The sequence below is a fragment of the Macrosteles quadrilineatus genome, unplaced genomic scaffold (genome assembly GCF_028750875.1).
Source record: "Macrosteles quadrilineatus isolate MER2022 unplaced genomic scaffold, UCM_ALF_1.0 Scaffold_9__3_contigs__length_116548681, whole genome shotgun sequence".
In the NCBI taxonomy this organism is placed as follows: domain Eukaryota; kingdom Metazoa; phylum Arthropoda; class Insecta; order Hemiptera; family Cicadellidae; genus Macrosteles; species Macrosteles quadrilineatus.
This window is the reverse complement of record NW_026542602.1, coordinates 84836412-84857722: the sequence shown is the minus strand read 5'-3', so window position 1 is coordinate 84857722 and position 21311 is coordinate 84836412. Positions and strand designations below refer to the sequence as shown.

Below are 21311 nucleotides of genomic sequence, written 5' to 3'. Positions count from 1 at the left end.
AGTGGTTATAGTGCTCGCCTATAGTAATCAGTTCAACAGATTAATTGCAAGCAAACTCGGCAGCTTTTTTACCTCACAAAACTGGGACAAGCCGTAGTAATGGAAATTTGTGTTGTTATTGTATTGTTGGTAAATGGTTCTAACTAGCTGGTCTTACTACAATAAATTAAAAGTATTTTCAACAGTGATTCTCCACTGTAACTCGTCCTCGCTTCACACCCTGTACGTCGGCGTAATATTAAATAACCTTCTCACGTTTTCACCCTTTCCCCAGCGGACGTTCTGACAAGTTTATATTTAAAGTGAGTGCGAATAACAAACCTAAACGATTTATTAAAGACGTTGAGCAAATCACTCTCAACCAAAGTGTACATTACAATTAGACAAAACCTTCTATGTCATTAACGATGAAGTATTGCTGACTCAAGTACCGGTTTTAACATTAAAACAGAAAAATAGGAATTCATTGTTGATTAACAGAAATATATGTGCTCTCTGAGTATTAGAAAAAATCATCATCACCAACTTTGTTCTAGTAAAAAATGAAAAAGAAATACCCCCCAAAAGAAGAAATTATCTTTGTAGTAAAGTAGCATGTACGTTTATTTTAATGTTCGCCAGAGACCATAACCTTAACATTTAAGTGTGGCGGATGAAAATTGTATTAACATACATCTAAAGTACATTGAAGCTAGTTGACATGTAAATAGTTTAAGAGTAAATTTTAATCTTAATCTAAAGATCTTATTCTTACCTTTACGTCAGAGTCAACAGCGTAATCTGAAATTCAAATTTAAGTTAGTTAGTGTACGTACAGTGTACAGCATAAGAAATGCTAATCAATAAGTACATCTAATATAACTTAAATGGATTAAAATTATTGTTTAGAATTTAAAATGTTGTAAACCACGGCCTTCTCTTGAAGAATATGCCTAAGCACAGTGTCCTTAGAGATTTATTTTCTGTAACATGTATTTTTGAATTGATCTCTTTCTAATGTAACGCTTTATCCCACGCCGTAACAAAGTTTTTGCTTGTACTTTTAAAATAGTATTTTTTTTTTAATTTCATTTGGATTATATATACATTTTGTCATATTTCTTGACAACAAAAATTTTAGGTGTTTGATATTGAAACATTTATCAAACAAGGGATATTACAATAGTTTATTAGTACTCTAAATCCTATGTAACCAGACAGTCAAGAAAATAAATTCTAGAATTATGTAACTTTGCAAATAAAGTAATTGCGAATTACGAACATGGAACATATAAAATATTTTAAAAAATTACTACAAATGTATTGAATTAGCTTTGATATGTTTTCAGAGGAAAGCTAATAGTTTAGCAAACAATTTAACAAAAACAATCGTAGAGATCCTCCCGGAGGTGCAATTTCTGTAATGCCAGTCTTGTAACGCGATTATTTCATCCCCAGTCTTACGTCTGTTGTCTGGTTTATGTCAAAAGTCAAAATACAGCCAGGAGCTGTACGATAAACCTGCAAACTTTCTTTGTATCAAACACAACCTCTGTTTTGTTTAAAATGATTTTCATGTGGAATTGTTCAGAGGCAATGTACAACATTGTTTCTATGTTGGTTGACATTTGTGCGCACTGGTTTAATTTAGTTAAAATAATTACTTTATCTGTTAACACAGCTCGTATGTGTGTGGTAGTTATTATTCAATCAAACATATTCTTTAGTATAAATATTTTATTTTCACAAACCTCCCCTAACTGATGTGTAATGAAGTTGGATGTGACATTACTAAAACATAAACTTATCGTTAGTTATTTTTTCAGCCGACAAATCTGATTTAAAATAGAATAAAAATTGTTTATTGAGTCGTAACCTACTAGTACAAAAGTATACAAAAACAATTGCAGTGTAAATAACGAAGTGTTTTGGGAGAAAAAGTGGAGGGCTAATGTTAGACATAAGTGGTGGACACAGAGTGGTAAACTATGTGGACGGGTGTTTCACTGTTCCGGCGCTAGAGTGCAACAACTATGCACTTCCTTTGCACCAAGGCCGCATGTGCATCTACGGTCTAGACTGTCCTATAGTGTGTTCACAGTGAGATGACCCTCCCCCTGTGTATACAGTAGTACATGCACACGATGCAGTAATACAAACGTGTAATATATTATAAAATTTTTTTAAATCCGTGGATTTTAGCCGCAGAGGTAAATTCTTTTGTATCGAGTAGGATGAATCCTAATAAGAAAACTACAATCATTAACACCTTATGACAATAACTCATGATTATTACATTGGAAACATTCACGTGGGTTTGTATTGTTATCATAATAACCAATATCCTCCCAAATCTATGTAAATTACGTGATGAACACCTTAAACCCTGACCATAATTAGTATGAAATCGGACAATTCGTTCACAAACTTTAGAATGACACGCGTAGTTATTATTTTATTTAAAATTCATGTACCTATCTCACAGTGAGGAATTGATATGATATTCATTGGTAACCGTGTCATAATTATCCGGGATTTCAGAAAAATCTGTTCAATCTCTGAGCTTTTATACCAATTTTAACGTGAGCAAAATCACAAAAAAAAATAAACTTTCAAAACTTCTGGCATAAATATTAATCTTCTTCATGAACGGGAGAAATGGGTTACCATATAAAGATACAACTCCTTTAATCGTACCAGAGCTTATTTTCTAGTTCTGTACGCAGACTGTACACTTCTTGCTATGTACATACATTGATTTCTAAGACTGCATAAAGGAATAAAAAAATTATCAAACTAAATCAAATTAAAATCGCTCTTCAAGGCCAATAAACAACCGAAGCTGTTGGCCTCGCCAGAGTGCGGTAGGTCGTACAACGACTGGGCTATTGGGCTGAGTGTACCGTAGGTCGGGAATAGGGTGGTTCCCCCTCTCAGCCTAACCCTTCTAATGTTGCTCGGGTCAGTTTTGCCGCGCTATTTTCGTTCCAGACTCCAGCAGAACAAAAACGCGCCAATTTGGAACGCTCCGAGCATGTGGCTGCGATTCGATTCTGCATCCTCTCTGAGAATGTCCTTTCTTTACTTGATAAATATTCCTTGTCTATGGTCAGTTAACATTTTATGGTTTAAGGATGATTGGGTGTAATTTATTTTGGGACAGGTGAGAAAATATTAAAATTATTTCACAAAAAAGAGCATTCGTATGAGTAATAATCATAACCAAATGGAACATATTGACGAATTGCAACAAAATTACGCCATTAAGGTTGTGTCTAATGGACATTTTTTACATTTTACATTCTCACTGTTCATAATGATTAGGTACTTAAATTGTATTGATATATCAAAAATTTTTAGTTAGTAGCTTATTCCCAATATTTGTTCGGTGGTCTTAAAGTAAAGGGGATTTGCAGATTTTTAGACAAGACATAAAAGTAAAATATATTTTCTGTTTTTATTGGCTGCCACGAAAATCTGTAAAAATATTATGTTGGATTCGAAGATGAAGTTGTTGCTGTCATTATGTGGTAAGCTAAAAATGACACAGAAATTTAACTAACAGAAAATCGTGAAAAAATTAAAAAATATTTAACATTTATAACTTTTACAACTCCTCCCTCGTTTAACAGACAATTTTAGAACGAGTTCTAAGCACCAACAAAGTAAATAATTAACATCCGAGTCTGTTGAACACCCACAAAAGCGAATAAAGCCAATTCAATCCAGTTTATAAATAGAACGCTCACTTCATTATCAACAAATTTCTCTCAATGGGGGAAATATTAATTTCAATAACGATTTTGTTTGACGATAAACCAACCGAAACATAATTATATTTCGAAATCGCTTTATCAACAAATAAGTGGAGTACGTTTAAAGTGACAGTGAATAATGAGACTTTAAGTTTGAAGATTTTTAATTTAAAAACTTTAATTTTAATTAAAGAATGCAACTTCTGTTGCACTTCCACGACAACAAAGATGGGGTAAAAGTTTCTCATTAAATTACTCAACCGTTGGTGGCTTTTTGCAATCGTTAGAGTGGAGAAGACGCAGTTAGTAATTCCATGCAAGTGTCTGGTGGTGAACAGTTCTCGAGTAAATTACATTTTTACCAAGAAATATTCATTAAGTGAAAAACTCTTGGTGTTGACGCCCAAACTCAAACTGGGAGTCGACTGTTGTCTGTAAATACAATATGACACGATATTTGGTACTCAATGATATTTTTATATCGATAATGAGTAAAGATTTTTTCGTTTTGAAGTAAACAAACCTTTTCATGGATTAAATTCTTGAAGATAACTCTAAATTCTTGTTACAAACGTCTGTATTCGTTTTATACTAACTATGTGAATGAAAATGTTATTTAGCTACTCAATAAAACTTTATGATTTAATCTAATCATGAAAGTAAAAGTCAAGGCAATAATACTGTGGCTGACGAATTACTATAGGCTAGTAAACAAAGACACTAGCTTTATCTAGAGCGAGAAGTGTTTTCCTCCCATTGATTCATGAATAATAAAACAAAAATTTACGTAACGAACAATTCCGTCAATCTTATATAAACTAATAAATTTCATGTCCAGAAAAAAAAAATTTAAATAATAATTACATATTATTTTAATGAAACTCGCCAATGCAGATAACCCCTTCAATTTACGTTTTTACAGGTGAGATAGGCAAAACGGATACAGTCTTTATATTGCGTTCATAGAAATTGAAGGCGCGAATAACAATCTTACTCAATTTATTTCTCGTTTGACGTTACAATTTATTTGGCAAACAATACATACATTTCCAGAAGTATGAAGATCTCGTTGATCAAGACACTCAAAATATACAGATTCAGTATAAATTTACATCATAGAGAAAATAAAATTATTATTAATGACTGCTATAGAGGTGGTGGCTGTATGTAAAAGGTAAACTAATATGCAAGTCATATTTTACATCAGTAAGCTCGCCAGAAAACCTAATTTTTATAAATGTCAAATTAAGTGGCAATCCAAAATTTTGAGTGTATCGCGTTTTAATTGTATGTCAAGAATACAATTACTTGTACAATTATTTTAACCGGCTATCAATCGATTATTAGACAAACACTATAATTTACTCCGCTACCAACATTTTACTACCAAGATCGTTTTCGTTGGTGTCAGTATTCCAGCAATCTTCAGCATCAAGGTGAGCTGGTGTTCGCTGTCAAAACACCCGAGCTACATTTAAATCCCCGTACGTAAACACAGCATCAGTATCTACAACGTGCAGTTGCAGAGTCATCACTGGCGAGTACACTACACACTATACTGCACAGTGTACAGCGAGCGGTGTTCTGTGAACTTGGCCGACTGCGGCTAAATCTGTCGCGATTACGCAAGCGACAGCGGCGACTTTTACTGCTACACCGTGTCCGCCGAGGGATGGACCTGTGGTATAGCATGTACACCGTTAGATGAAACTTCTCATTGCACGGCTTTCAACAAGTCATCGGTAATAGCAAACGCCTCTTTGAATGTAACTCTTTCAAGGAAACCAGAAACGTAAAACCAAAAGCAGTTTTAAACCCGTAAGACTTCGAAATTTGAGTAGGCGAAGTTAAAGTCGTGACAATTGAACTAGATGACCCATGTTTTCAAAATACTTCTGTTTTACACACACGAAGTACAGTAGATTGAATTTGACCAATCAAACTATCTGCCTCTAATAGAGCGGTGAGTACGAATTTTGCCAAAAAACTTTTATTGACTTCAGCACGACTTATCTATACACAATTTTCTAAAATTATAACGATTCTAGTTGTTCTCAATGCAAAACCACGATATCTAATAACAGTATAAAACTACAAATAACACTTCGCAGAAAAAAAATCCCAACCCATAAATCTAAAGTCAGTATTTCGTTGGTTTACGATAAGATGTTTTTATCACTGAAGCAGAAAATCCAAAGCTTTATTTCTTAACCACGAAATACATACTGGCAATACATTGTTCGGCAAACAAAAGCTTGTATACAACAACAACAAAGTAAACATGACGCTGTGAGTGATGGGTACACAATGAGTAATCGATACTTACTTTAGTCTAACATCGATACGAGAGTACAACAACACGACACACGCAGTCTGTCACTGAAACACGCAAGCCACACACGAACACATAGACACACGGACACACGAACACACACACACGGACAATATAAAACACTAGGTGGCGAGACAAAAGATTATTTATAAATTGTTAATACGAATGTTTATGTTGTAATCGGAAAATAAAAAGCGAGGTTTTCTGAGAGGTTTTTAATCTTCTAGTTTTCGACAAGTTAACTGTGGTAAAACAAATATTTAAAGTAACATAAGATAAAATCGCAGTAGTGACATATTTAAATTGTGCTTTTGCGTGACTACTGTTAAATACTGTAAAACCGCAAATCTTGGTAAATAATCTCAGCTTATGTGGTGGTTTATTCTACTGGTTTTGCTTTTAAATAAAATAACACATATTTCACTTAAATCTTTCTTGGTAAACACGATTACTAACATCATAAGATTCTAATCATATTTCAAAGGGGGTTGCAACTGCAACCTAATTTCTTTCTATTGAAAAGTGGTTGCGTGAAATATTTTCCAGATTTATATTTCAGATTATCTGAAGACATCCATACAGTGGAATATTTAAACAACTTTTTATGTTTCTAGTTATCTAAGCTCTTAAGTGTTTTATTGTCTGTACGGTTAAACCACAGACTATAGAGTAAAGTAAAGATAAAGATAAGTAAACCAGACTATAAGTAAAGTAAGTATTCTATAGTCTCCACGGTGAAACCTGCATCCTGACCCTCCCGGGCCTAAACCAAGGGTCAGTACTTCGATCACGAGCCACGTTCCATCAAACATACTATAATAAATATTGGTGTTATCTAACAAAAAGTCGACGCTATCTAACCAAGCCTGGGTTTGGACCGTTCCCACAAAACTTTAAAAATGTCCCTGGCAAAAAAAAGTGAATACAAATATGTTCTTGACAATTCTGATGATATTTCAGTATGGTCCTGAGCAGAGCGAGTCTCTCACTTTAGTTGTTGATCAGATAAGACGACTGACTATCTTGTCTCCCGCAAAAGTTTCGCTACCCATAACTCCCTGGGCTCGGGCCAGCCTGTACACAGACATTCCCCGGTTTATGAGTTTCTTGAGCTCTGAGACGCCGCGCATCACTGTTGGCGATTGTTACTTCCTTTGTGGAACAAGACACATAACATAGTGCAGTGGATGAACGTTCGATTGTGCAGACCAACAGTGGTAGGATTTGAACTTTTTTGATTAATCCAAAATCTAAAAGGTTACGCTATTGTTATTGTGTAAAGAGGGTTCACCATTTTTTTGATATCTTCAAACGTTCAAACATAAAAATTGGCTCATAAAAAAACTCTGTATCGACGATTGAAATTATTCAGAAAAATGTAGGCCTATTGTAAATTTACCCTGGTGATCAAAGAAATTTGATCCCAAATATTTTTAACTATCGGAAAGCAGATGTCTTGATGAACTATCGTCCTCTAACATTTGATTTTCTCGAAATAGCTCTTGTCCTCTAAACTATTATGATCATAAACATAAAATCTGGAAATCCTATGAGTACGGAGAGGATGGGTCAAGATTTTTAACTGTTTATAGATGAACAGTTGAAGCAAACATTGTAGACCCTCTAATTGGACAGCAAGGCGTTTATGTTTAACAGTTTTACAATATAGTTACATTAATTCATAAACATAACAAATCCATAATAATGAAAGTCTCTTAAACTGTTGAGAAAAAAGTTGAAATGGCTTTCCTTCAAAGGAAAACTAAAAGAGATAACCTCCATAATACGAGGGAAACAAAATCTTAACACTTTACTAGACGTCGCTCTTCTCTATTTACCATAAAATCTGATATTTCAAGAAGTGGATTTGTTAAAGTGGCCACTAAATTAGCAAGGCTACATAGAATACAATTGAGGCACCACTAGTGGAAAGTTTCAAGTCGGACAGTGCCAGAGTGTGCGTGCGTACGCGTGCACACTCACACCTTACGTTGTGTTTGTATGCAAGTGTGTTTGTGTGCGAAGTATTGTATCGATTTCAAGGTCCGCCATTCACTCATCGTTCACTCACCTCAGCTACTCATTAATTTACCTTCCGATTCCAGTCAACGTTTTATTGCCTCCTTTGATCCCCTCTACCGAGACCTGCAAAAAATTACACTCGACCACGCAACACGACTAATTGAACTCTTAACGACGACTTTGACATTGCGTCAGATGAAAAGACAAAATGTTTCAATTGTAGGCATATTCACTCGGTAAAATGTTGGTATGATAAGAGAGTTCCTGTTATGCAATGTCATTTGTTACAAAGCTATTAGAGCAGACTGGCAGAATAACGTGTTTGATTGGACACAGGAAAAATCAATTACTTGAATGTGTCGATGAATAGTTAAAACTTTGGCCATTTAATTTCAGAAATTTGGAAAAGCTCTAGATGTTTGCCATTAAAATGAGAGATGTATGTATGCATCTTAGTACAAGTCGAAGGGGATATTATAACAAATCCTCAAGAGCTAAGATCAACTCATTTAGTAACAAACGACTCATTTAGTAAAAGAAATAAATGAGTTTACTATTCGAATGGAAATATATTAGAGTGATATAAACTGGAAGTAAAACAACTTAGAACTCTACTTTTTTCAAGATAAACTTTCTGAATCTTAAGGAGGAGGTAGTTTCAAATTAAAATAGCATTTAACATGTCTATACCAATATTATATAGAACGTTTTATGGCAAGAAACCGACATAGTATTGCCTGTACATCTGTGGTCCTGTAATTTGTTTTACTTTTAATTAATTTCGTATGTACCTTCACTACCGATAAGTGAAATATTTAGTACCTAAACGCAAGTTGTTTCTGCCAACTAATTAGAAACAGTTTGTTAGTAAACATTAAGGATAAAACATGTTTTACAGTATACGGAAACTATCAAATAATATGTACAACCAAGATAAAGCTAAATTTCCCCAAAGAACTGCACTGAATCACAAGGCGAACTTTTGTAACAATTTAACGTCCAATCTGATACAAATTTTGGAAGAATTCTTCCAACAAGGCTAGTGTTTGTTGTATAAGTGAGTGTAATGAGCACATAGATAAGCGCAACTGAGGAACCGTGACCTCGATAACTGCTATCAGTAAGCACTGACCTTCGCAACAAAACTCTAGTGATGACAGTGGCGCGCCACCACTGTCTGCACTGCACTGCACTCGCTGCTGATAAAAATGTGCACCTCACAACCTAAGCCACCACTGTCTACACTGCACTGCACTCGCTGCTGATAAAAATGTGCACCTCGCGTCGCGACCTAAACTACTATAAACCTGACGATATAAGGTTTAAATTTACTGTTTTAGCGAATTTCCCATACAGGGAATAAGCTATTACCGTAGGTATCGTGTTAAGACCTAGACCCTAGACCGGGGCCGTCTTACTTCTTCTTTTTGATGTACCCCGAGACCAAAAATACCATCCGTTCAAATTTATACAGATTTTAGTCCGAGTTCACTGTTATAAGTGGAAAGTATGTAATAAAGTTGTAGGAGCATGACAATTAATACTGAAATCATCTTGATAGAAACGATTTGACTGAATATAATCATGCCTTAATATTAACAAGCATTTCAGACGTAATTTCGTGGGCAGTCAACAACTCAAATTAACTCAAATCAACAAAAGCTATTCCGGGAAGCATAATATAACACCCTCACTTTCCATGAATACAGTCGAGACATCATAATGTCAAACAGCTAATAAACCTCAGGGTAACAAAACATTGAATTACGTTTTCCAATAAAAGAAAAATAAGTTTCATACCTCAGAGAGTGGGAGAAGATAATTTGGTATTCACAAAGCAAACTACAATTTGTTACTGAGCTGTCAGAAATACACTCTTATGAAAACCGTGTGTAAAGTAATTTGAAAGAGAAACAACTCGCTTGTGAAAAATAGTTCTGGGAACACATATGGAATATTTATGCTTATTTTCAATAGTAAAAATAACAGATAAGTTAGTGAATAATAAAATAGAGTGCTCTTTATAGTCGATAGTGAATATTAAGTTGGTATAAAAATGAATTTAAAAATATGTTGAGTGAATAATATGTCGAAGTTGTCCCTGTAGCAAATTTGGACAGTGACAAGAAAAGTTCTGTAGAAAACTACAGCACTGTGTAGAAAATACATATAACACTCTGTCAAATTTCCCAAAACCGCTTCGTTACTTGAATGTTTAATCCGTTAATATCCTTCCAAATTTTATTTTAAAGGACTATTTTCCATTTCAATTTTTATTTCAATATTTAGTTTAGTTAAATATTTTTCCTTAAAATTCTTTATTAATATAATTATTGAATTTACTATTAGACTTCACTAAATAACAATCTTAATATTGCAATAAAACACTACTGTATTTGGTATGATGGCTTTCTTTACCTGCAACATATTAATTAACTAAAACCTTTATTCGTACCATAATTTGCATTATTATAGTAAATAATGTGTACGTAAGTTCTTGCCAAATATCTCAAATAAGACAAATCTACATGGAAAATTTTATTTTATTACGTTGTGAAAAAATTCCAAACAAGGAAAACATGTTATTATTTGTATATGAGTTTAAAATATTTATAATGCATCGTTAAAGATCACACATCATCTTCAAGTACTGAGAATCTAAACAATAGGTGGTGTTTATAATGATCAATTTTCTAACTATACAAATACAGTCCGTCGTCTTCGTAGAAATCAGGAAAATTGTGTTAAAAATGTGATTATATTGATAAATATAATATTGAAAGTGTTATTCTATCCTAGAGATACGAGTAGATTTATTAATAAAAAATAATGACTTATCTCAAGAAATGAAACGTGAATACATATTCATTAAAGAGATATCCATTCTACCTGTATTACCCTAATTGTTTGAACTGTAATTTTTTACAAATGCAACCAACATTTTGTCTACATTTACGACGAATATTTTACATTGATTAAAATATTAGTATATGGAAAAGACCTTACGTAATAACAATTATAGAAAATATTGTGTTGTTTATGTGAGTTAACTCAATGCAACGTAAATCTTAAATAGGTCTAAGCCAAACAGGGAAAATCAAAATCTGTTGAAATATGTATTTACAAATAAATAATTATTACTAACGATTGTATTCATAAGGTTTAGAAAGAAACAATGACTGTGCAACGTTTTGTTTTTTACACACAGCCTACCTTATCAATAATATAACATTTTCCCAATATCAATTACACCTAGTTGTTTATCGACGACGCTACATAAAGCGATGTGAAGCCTACATTATACGAAAGTGAAGCCTACGAAGTATTCACTTATTTGAACACAATACACCGCGTACGATAACCGATACGCGTAGGAACATAAGGGATATAGACAATTTTGTTAGATAATTGGATTTTTTATTACTTCATCGGATAGTTCGACGACAAGAGAAATTACACTTATGGTTGAGTTCTTAAAGAAAGATGAGTAGCGAGAATTGTTGTTTGGTTTTACATTGAACACAATCGCAGGAAATACACGGACTAACTGAAGTTATGATTATAATCATAAAAACCATCATAATCATAATTATAACTTATTATAATTATAATAAGTGAGTTAGTAGTAAGTAGTTAAGTAGGTCATATTATAAAAGGGGCTATAAAAAATTTGCTCAAAATATATTTAGTTTTTTTTTTTTTTTTATTGACTTATACAAAATTCTTAAGACCTAGAAATGATATTAAGAAATTCGTCAAGTAATTCAGATTTGTTCAGACTCAGGTAAGGTCGAGGTGATAACTACCCCTAAAACCCATAGATCGGGTTGGGTCACAGAATGTTTCAAACAGATTTTGGTTAGCAGCACAGGATAGCCAGGCCTTTCTACTTCACTGAGTTAGCACGTTTTTAGATGATAGGTATGAGTTCTTTCCTAAGGGCAAAGTTGTATCAATTATCAATTATTTAAGATGGGGACGCCACTATGTGCGTATTTTAACCCAAATATGAGTGAAGGATGAGTGAAGGATAGTGTAGGATGAGTGGCGCGATCTTGTAGTCTTGTTTGTGACTAAGGCACATTTCCTTAGACACAGCTGTTAATTAATAGCCCATACCAACTAAGGGACCTACCTAATTTTATAATCACAGTGGCCGACTTTTTGCTCGAACGGGAGCGGAACAATAAACTTTTTCCGCCGTTGATTATGGAGTTCGACAGTTTAAGTGATCCTGCTAAATCACATTAGCCGTTGACTAATCGTACATTTGAATTCGAAATTCCCAATGAGTTAGACTTCCATAAATACAACGCCTACAGGTGGTCAGTGCTGTATCAAGATTTGCAAATGTTTTTAACTCGATCATATCGGACTGAATTTGATTTTGTAATGTTTCAATTTAACTTACCGGTAACCGTTTTAGGCTATGTTATGCCTAGGCTAGGTTAGGTTTTTGTTAGATCAATTGTAATAAAAGTAGGCCTATCTCACATTTTTCATAGTTCTTAATGTTCTTTAAATTAATAATGTAATAATGTTTCTAATAGTTTATTTTGTAAATAGTGGTAACCAATAATATTTCTACCCACTTACCGTACCTAGGTTAGCTTACCCACTTACCGTATTTAGGTTAGGTTATCCATTGTAAATATTTCAGCAACACAATAACAGTTATGAATGTACATTACTATTTTATTTCACACTCAAAGGGATAAACATGTAAATTTAACAACTAACTAAATAATTAAAACATATTTATTTATTACATTTGTTTCAATGTTTGTTTACTAGTTTACAATAGCTTCTCTGACAGCTCGAGCTCCAGCCGACAGCAGCTGATGGATCAAGAACGATCAAGTGGGCAGCGATGACGTCAGGCTGCCGGAAAAGGAAGATAACTTTTGGTGGAAACATCTGGGTTTAAAGTTCTAGAACATTCCATGGTCTCCATAGCAACCAAATCGGGTATAAATACAGCAGTCCACGGGCCAGTCTTCACTTCACGAGTTGACAGTCAGCGCTGCGGGTTTAAACCATTTGCCAGGCGCAAATAAAACAATAATCAATAGTAATCAAATTTGTATTTGTAAAAGAAAATAAAAACAAGGAATAAGGTCAGTCCCAATTGTGTACTCATTTTAAATATTAATAAGGTAATTTGAATTAGACAAGTAAGTAGGATAGAAATTAGAATAGGCCTACACACAAAGCATTTGTCAGGCCCCGGCAGACCGCTGGTGCTGCGGCTTTAACACTCAACACTCACGCACATTCGGTAGTTGTCTGGCACCTTTTTTAAAGAGTGCTGCGACCGAAATAACACTTACAAGTAGTGGCACTAAACAATTTAACTCCATACAAAGCATTTGTCAGGCCCCGGCTGACCGCTGGTGCTGCGGCTTAACACTAAACAAGCACGCATATTTGGTAGTTGTCTGGCACCTTATTTTAAGAGTGCTGCGACCAAATAACACTTACACATAGTGGCTCTGTATAACTTAACATTATATCTCACATTTCACACATTCTGCAGTTAGGATAAAATCAGTCACGTGGCAAAGAACCCATCCCTGAGAAACTTTGATAAAAATACAAAATAAAATAAATACAATTAAATGAAATTCAGATTTAAGTCATTGAGACGTAACAAATTGGCACCCAACTAGGTGGCTTGATTTTATCACGGCTATAGATTATTTTAATGCAGAGATATAATTTACGAAAATATATAACACCTACACTTAGAGCACAAGAAGCACACTTAAATATGAGCCGGCAATTAGACGAAATCAATATGGAAGAATTATTAAACCCTAATAATGACAATCCCGGAGATGACTTATACAGTATCGATAATCAAAATTTAGCGTCTGGCGACAATCTAAATCATAGTAACGTAACAAGTCCCAGTAGAACACAGCACACAAACATGGACCAAACAATAATTAGGCCTATATTACAGACACTTGAAGAGTTTAAAGAACAAGTATTGTCACAATTTAAACAAACTAAACAAGAAATAGAAAAAGTTCGGAAGGATCTGACCATCGAAATAAGACAAATCGAATCCAAATTTGATACAAAAATAACAGAATTAAGGGAAGAAGTACACAACCATATTGAGGAAAGAATCGCAATGATTCAAGAGAATCAGGAAAGAATCAATAAGGAATTTGAGGCAAAGTTAAAAGCTGGGAATAGTGGGAAACCAGTAGGCCTACATATCACATGTCCTAGCACCATAGCTAAAGACTTACCAAAATTCAATGGAAAATCAAAAAACCCAAATCAATTCCTTTCTAGGCTGAAAAACTATTATAACAGGGAAAATGAACGAAGGCTTTCACAGGATGAACAATCACTGAATTTAGAAGAAATCCTAGATATATGCTTGGAAGGAACTGCAGCACGATGGTGGGATCTAGTTAGGACTTCAGTACACGATATTGAAGACTTTGAAAAATATTTTATGAACAAATATTGGAATGAGGAGATTCAAGATGGAATTAAAACTAAATTAGACTTAGAAAAATACATACCAAGAAGGGGACTGACAAGAACAGAGTATTTCATCGACAGAGTAATACTGTTGCAAAATATGACACCAAAATTCACAGAGAGGGAAATAGTTCGTCGCCTTGTTCGACATTTTGACGAAACAATTCAACAGGCCTCAAGAGTGCAAAACATAGTTTCAATACATCAAATGGAGGAACTATTAAATAGAGAAGATACGATAGAAATTAACGAATCTATACGGAACGAAGCGGAAAGGAATGTAGAACGAAGAAGTTCATACAATCACAGACCATCAGGAAGAAACATGGATCAACGAGGTTCATTTAATCACAGGCCATCAGGGGACAGACACTATTTTGAAAAGAAAAATGAAAATAGGAGGGATCATTTCCAAAATAATTATGGAAATAGAAACAGCTATGATCACAATCAAAAACCAGGAGATAGTAACCGAGAAGAACCTAAACAAAAATATTTAAACTAGATAGCACTGGAAATAATGCAGGCCTAAGGGAAATTTTGACATCACCGGACAAGACACTTAAATTTTCAGTGCAAAAGGAATTAGAAAATATTAGGCCTATAAATAATATTTATGTCGACAAAGAATTCTTACTAAATGACAACATCAATAATGTTGAAGAAACTAAACACATGTATCATGTACCAGAAATTGACATTAATTTTGAAAAAGTAAGTACAGTGTGTATATTAGACACTGGAAGCACTGTTACTTGTATGCAAAGGGAATGGTTTTTAAAAAATAAACACAATTTAGGAAAATATGAAGAATTTCCATTAACAAATACTATAATAACTACAGCAGTGAATCAGAAGTCCCAGCGAGTAAAGAGTATTATCTTAATAAATGCAAAAATAGGCTCAATAAGTACACAAATCCAATGTTTGATTATACCAAACTTGATTAAGGAAATAATAATTGGAATCGATACGATGAAAGAACTGAACATGGTTATAAATTTAAATCAAAACTATGCTACTATAGGAAAAGAAAGCATTAAATTCAACAATAATCCCATTCAAAGCATAAGGTGCAATATATTACAAAAAGAAGATTTCACCCCAAGTATGGATGAGAAGGAAGATAATCTATTAAGTAGAGAAGAAATTTCTGAAGAAATCAACAAAATTAGTCATATAGATGAAGAAGATAGAGAAGAGACAAAGCAATTAGAAGAAACATTAGGGTGGAAGTTAGAATTGGAACAATATTCAGAAATCATAGAAAATGAAGAGATAAAAACAGCCCAGCCAGAATTGAGGATGTTAGAAGAAGGACATAGAAAAAATGAAGAACTGAAGACAGGAGAAGAGAAGAAAAGAAAGGAAGAAGAGGAGAAGAGCAAATGGAAAAGGAGGAGAATAAAGGAAATAGAAGAAGAACCAGAAATGAGGAAAGGAGAGGAAGAAGGAATACATAATTTCAAAGAAAGAAATGGTGGAGTGCTAGCAAATACTTCTTCGAAAATGATTCTTAATGTGAATCTAGTGCACTGGCTTGAGCCACAAATCAATGAGTATAAATTGATAAAAATAGATGAAGATGACGACGAAGACATTTTGGACTTAAGACCAAATTATATGGAAATAGAGGAGTAATTTTCAAAATAAAAAAAGGACTATGTATTGTCTAATGTTTTGTATATATGTAAATATTTTTTTTATTTTTCAAATTAGGGGACAATGTAATGTTTCAATTTAACTTACCGGTAACCGTTTTAGGCTATGTTATGCCTAGGCTAGGTTAGGTTTTTGTTAGATCAATTGTAATAAAAGTAGGCCTATCTCACATTTTTCATAGTTCTTAATGTTCTTTAAATTAATAATGTAATAATGTTTCTAATAGTTTATTTTGTAAATAGTGGTAACCAATAATATTTCTACCCACTTACCGTACCTAGGTTAGCTTACCCACTTACCGTATTTAGGTTAGGTTATCCATTGTAAATATTTCAGCAACACAATAACAGTTATGAATGTACATTACTATTTTATTTCACACTCAAAGGGATAAACATGTAAATTTAACAACTAACTAAATAATTAAAACATATTTATTTATTACATTTGTTTCAATGTTTGTTTACTAGTTTACAATAGCTTCTCTGACAGCTCGAGCTCCAGCCGACAGCAGCTGATGGATCAAGAACGATCAAGTGGGCAGCGATGACGTCAGGCTGCCGGAAAAGGAAGATAACTTTTGGTGGAAACATCTGGGTTTAAAGTTCTAGAACATTCCATGGTCTCCATAGCAACCAAATCGGGTATAAATACAGCAGTCCACGGGCCAGTCTTCACTTCACGAGTTGACAGTCAGCGCTGCGGGTTTAAACCATTTGCCAGGCGCAAATAAAACAATAATCAATAGTAATCAAATTTGTATTTGTAAAAGAAAATAAAAACAAGGAATAAGGTCAGTCCCAATTGTGTACTCATTTTAAATATTAATAAGGTAATTTGAATTAGACAAGTAAGTAGGATAGAAATTAGAATAGGCCTACACACAAAGCATTTGTCAGGCCCCGGCAGACCGCTGGTGCTGCGGCTTTAACACTCAACACTCACGCACATTCGGTAGTTGTCTGGCACCTTTTTTAAAGAGTGCTGCGACCGAAATAACACTTACAAGTAGTGGCACTAAACAATTTAACTCCATACAAAGCATTTGTCAGGCCCCGGCTGACCGCTGGTGCTGCGGCTTAACACTAAACAAGCACGCATATTTGGTAGTTGTCTGGCACCTTATTTTAAGAGTGCTGCGACCAAATAACACTTACACATAGTGGCTCTGTATAACTTAACATTATATCTCACATTTCACACATTCTGCAGTTAGGATAAAATCAGTCACGTGGCAAAGAACCCATCCCTGAGAAACTTTGATAAAAATACAAAATAAAATAAATACAATTAAATGAAATTCAGATTTAAGTCATTGAGACGTTACAAATTGGAGTTTTAAAATGGTCCACCGTGCCGGATGTTAGTCAGTGAGTAACATATGTTAGATATTGCGGTATTATCTTATCACCAGTTCAGCTCCAATAATCAAGCTAGTAATGTACTTAAGCTACTTAAATGTCTATAAAGCTACTAGTAAAACGCTTTAATTAAATTTGGAACAGTAATTTATAAACACCCTGTAATGTTTTGGGAACATATTTTTTTACGAACGTGACTTAAAACTGGTGATACAAATACCTTAGTGAAGTAAAGTTGACTGAAATAGGTTAAATAAAATGAAGTGTGTGAAATGTCTGAAATAAAGTTCAATACAAAAAAGAAGAAGGAAGCATGTTTTTAGGAATTTAATATAAAGGCTGAAGATGTTTATAGTGGAATCCGAACCACATTTTTTCCTTGTAATTTACGAATTGGCCTAATTATCTAAGTAAGGATAGTACTGCGGTTAGTACTCACTAGTGCGGACGTTAAAGCCACACCAGGGAGCATCGCATTCACAGTGCATCCCTATAAATATCCAAAATTCGTGACCTAGTAGCTGGATTAGGACGACGCCACCCGTCCCAGTCATATAGTAATAAGGCATATAGTAAATATAGTAAATAAGGTAATGTTTGCCAAATATATACAAGTTTGTAACAGTATTTGTATAGGTCACTGTTGTTTGTATATACTATCTTTAGTATTATTTATTACTTTGAATTAGAACTAAACAGTGTCAATAACAGATAACATAAAAGATCACAAAATGTTTACAAACAAAATTCAATATTGCAAACGAATTGATTGTGAAATTTGTTTCATCCCACGATAAAATAAAGATCACGAGAGATAATGTAAGAAACTAAGGACTAAACAGAGTAACAAATAAATTACAATCCAAAATTAAAAGTCATTAAAATCTCCGTGTAGGTAAGGAGGGACAAACCGCGCCCAAATTTCGTGCACGTCCCGCCAAGTTACACGGCGAAATTAAATACTCGCCCTGAATATTACAATCTCTCCCAGACCCCCTTCAATCATCAAACCCCCCCCCCTCCCAAAACCTTCTTCTTCACTCTTAGCACGGGTCTTGCAAAATGTTTAATTCACAAAATTCTCTACGTTTCTCACCGGCGAATTCGTTTACGCATGCCAACTCCATGCTTTATTAACAAGTGAAAATTACGAATTTCACAACACGGTTTTTAATATTGTCAAAATTAACTTTTAAGGGAGTTACATTTTTTTTTTAAACTCGACAGATTTATGCAAGTGGAGTTATTTATTTATGAGTAGTGTAAAAACGCTATTCACTGGAGGATCAGGCGGAGCAACCCCCAATTGTACCATAGCACCCCACCATGTGTACACGATATTTTACTCATGATGTTTCACTTGTTTTGGTTGTAGTTAATATATATTTTATGTACACACACTATTCACTGGATAAGGAGGAGTAACACCGTGTACTGTTCATAGTTAATGATAGTTCTTGCACTTCACAAATCTTATTACTTGATTGCTTTGCCTTGAGTATATATTTTGTGTGAGACCGCTACTCACTGGATGACATGTAGAGAATATATAACTACTTTGTAATCCATACTAAACTGATAAACAACGAAAGTGCTACTAAGCGATGAGAAGGATTGCAAAAATTGAGCTCTGTCTCCTGGTACCTTCTTTCGATTCTACGATTCTGTGTAACGGTAACACTCCCGTTAGATGAATGGTAAATTCGCAGTAGATGGAGGCAGGTCAGCAGTGATCTTCGCAGTTGCGAATGATTCTGTATAACGGTAACACTCCCGTTAGATGAACGGCAAATTCGCAGTATAAAATGGAGGCAGGTCAGTGATCTGCGCAGTTGTGAATCGCATCTCCTTGCCGACACTAGTGTCTCAGCATATCTAAGGTATGTATCTCTTTACATTTGTCTGATAATTCTAACTCTACTCAACCTTTAGATTATCTCGTTACATAGGACAATTCTGGTGCACAATGATTTCTTAGTTGATTTTGATTTTAATTGTACAAATTAAATGAGGAAACACTTTTGAGAAATATGTTGTAAACCTTATCTTAATCTTAACACTCTTTCTGGGTCTATTTCTTATTATAATGTATAACTAGTACTTTAATACTAAATAACTATAGTACACTGTGTACTGAATACTAATGTAATGAATAAGAATGAGTTCTTTGTTACTGACATATTTTTGAGTAAGGGTTGAACCTTTATCATCTTGAGAATTTTGTTATTAACTAGTAGAATACCTGTCCTTCGTACGGGGTTGGCATCAGTGTAAAATTGTTATTGCAGTTATACTCTTATTTATTAGCGTTTGCAATGGGGGAGAACACAGTTTAAATTTATGGTATAATATACTATTATTCAACTACCATAGCCATCATGTTCTAGCACTTTACCTAAATAATAGACAAAAAGAATTATTAAAGATTTCAAAATATGACAAATTATTCATGAAATTAAAATTATAAAATAATTATAAAATAAAATTATAAAATAATTATAAAATAAAATTATAAAATTAAATTAAATTAAATTATAAAATTAAAAATATAAAATAGCTATAAACATTTCTACTTTGTTAGTTAGTTCTCACTGGGTACTACACTTTTGTTGCTGCTTAGTCCAAATTAGCGGTTGTCATATATAATGCTGCACCCAATAACTTTTTAATACTTTTGCATATCATAGAATCAACAGCTGACTAAATTCTTTAATTCCCTCATAATGTTAACATGGGGAACTACAGAACCACTGGGGCGGAGATCTTTTAGAAAAGAATATGCCTATAAGAATATGAGCTATCATTATACCAAATTTCAACCTAATCTGTCCATTAGTTAATGTGTGATTGAACTTCAAACAAACACACAAACTTTCACATTTCAGTATTACTCATTACTTATTGTTAAGTTGACATAAATATTGATATAATATTTTATTTCAGTTTATGGTTGGAGAGTGTCTCATGTACCCCGTTTTCAACACTACCTATATTATTTGGTAAGTAACCGTTTTCCTTTTTAGTAATCTTTAGAATCCCTATTGATAAATATTGTACGTTAAAGGTAAATTATTGTAATTGGCTTCATGTTTTGTTGGAGTTTTTAATTGGATACCAAGTTACAAAAAGTTTCATCATACACATTTAACTTGTTAATTCCATGGGATTGAGCATTGCTCAAGGTGTTTAATTCGTTTAAGAGGTTGAATAACTCAGCCTACAGATATTGTTAGATTAATTAAGTCGTTCACTCATTACTAATTTACAGAATGAACTTTTTCATGTGAATAATTAATCTAATATATTGTTGATTGTTATTGCGTTAGTCACTGGTATCACTGGTATCGTGGAACAATGTGTCAAATTTTGTTTAAAAATACAAAATGTCATGTAGACATACATAAACATTATATTGTAGTTGTAAAATTCCCTTAGAAATACTGGGTCTGTATCAAACTTAATACAAACCATCCTTGAATGCCTGTAAGTTTTATTACAATCTGTCATGTGGTTTCAGAGTCTATAGAGTATATACATACATACTTAATCTTTTATAGATATAGTGTACATTTTAACAGTCGTAATACATCATACATACCAAATGTAGCATTTTTCCTTTGTAATGTCCTACTGATTTGTTACAATTCAGTAAATATATTAAAGTTTTCAACTAATATTCCCAGAATAGAGTGTAGGATA

At 33.6% G+C, this 21311-nt stretch overlaps 1 protein-coding gene across 4 annotated transcripts in view; it reads right to left on the bottom strand.

Moving 5' to 3' along the window:
* LOC129002641 (ecdysone receptor) overlaps positions 1 to 21311 on the bottom strand; it is a 275558-nt gene that overhangs the window by 150937 nt on the left and 103310 nt on the right. For all 4 annotated transcript variants that reach the window (XM_054430594.1, XM_054430596.1, XM_054430590.1 and 1 more), the window contains exon 4: positions 755 to 780. The gene's annotated coding sequence lies outside the window, so the exon portion shown is untranslated. The remainder of the gene's footprint in view (positions 1 to 754; positions 781 to 21311) is intronic.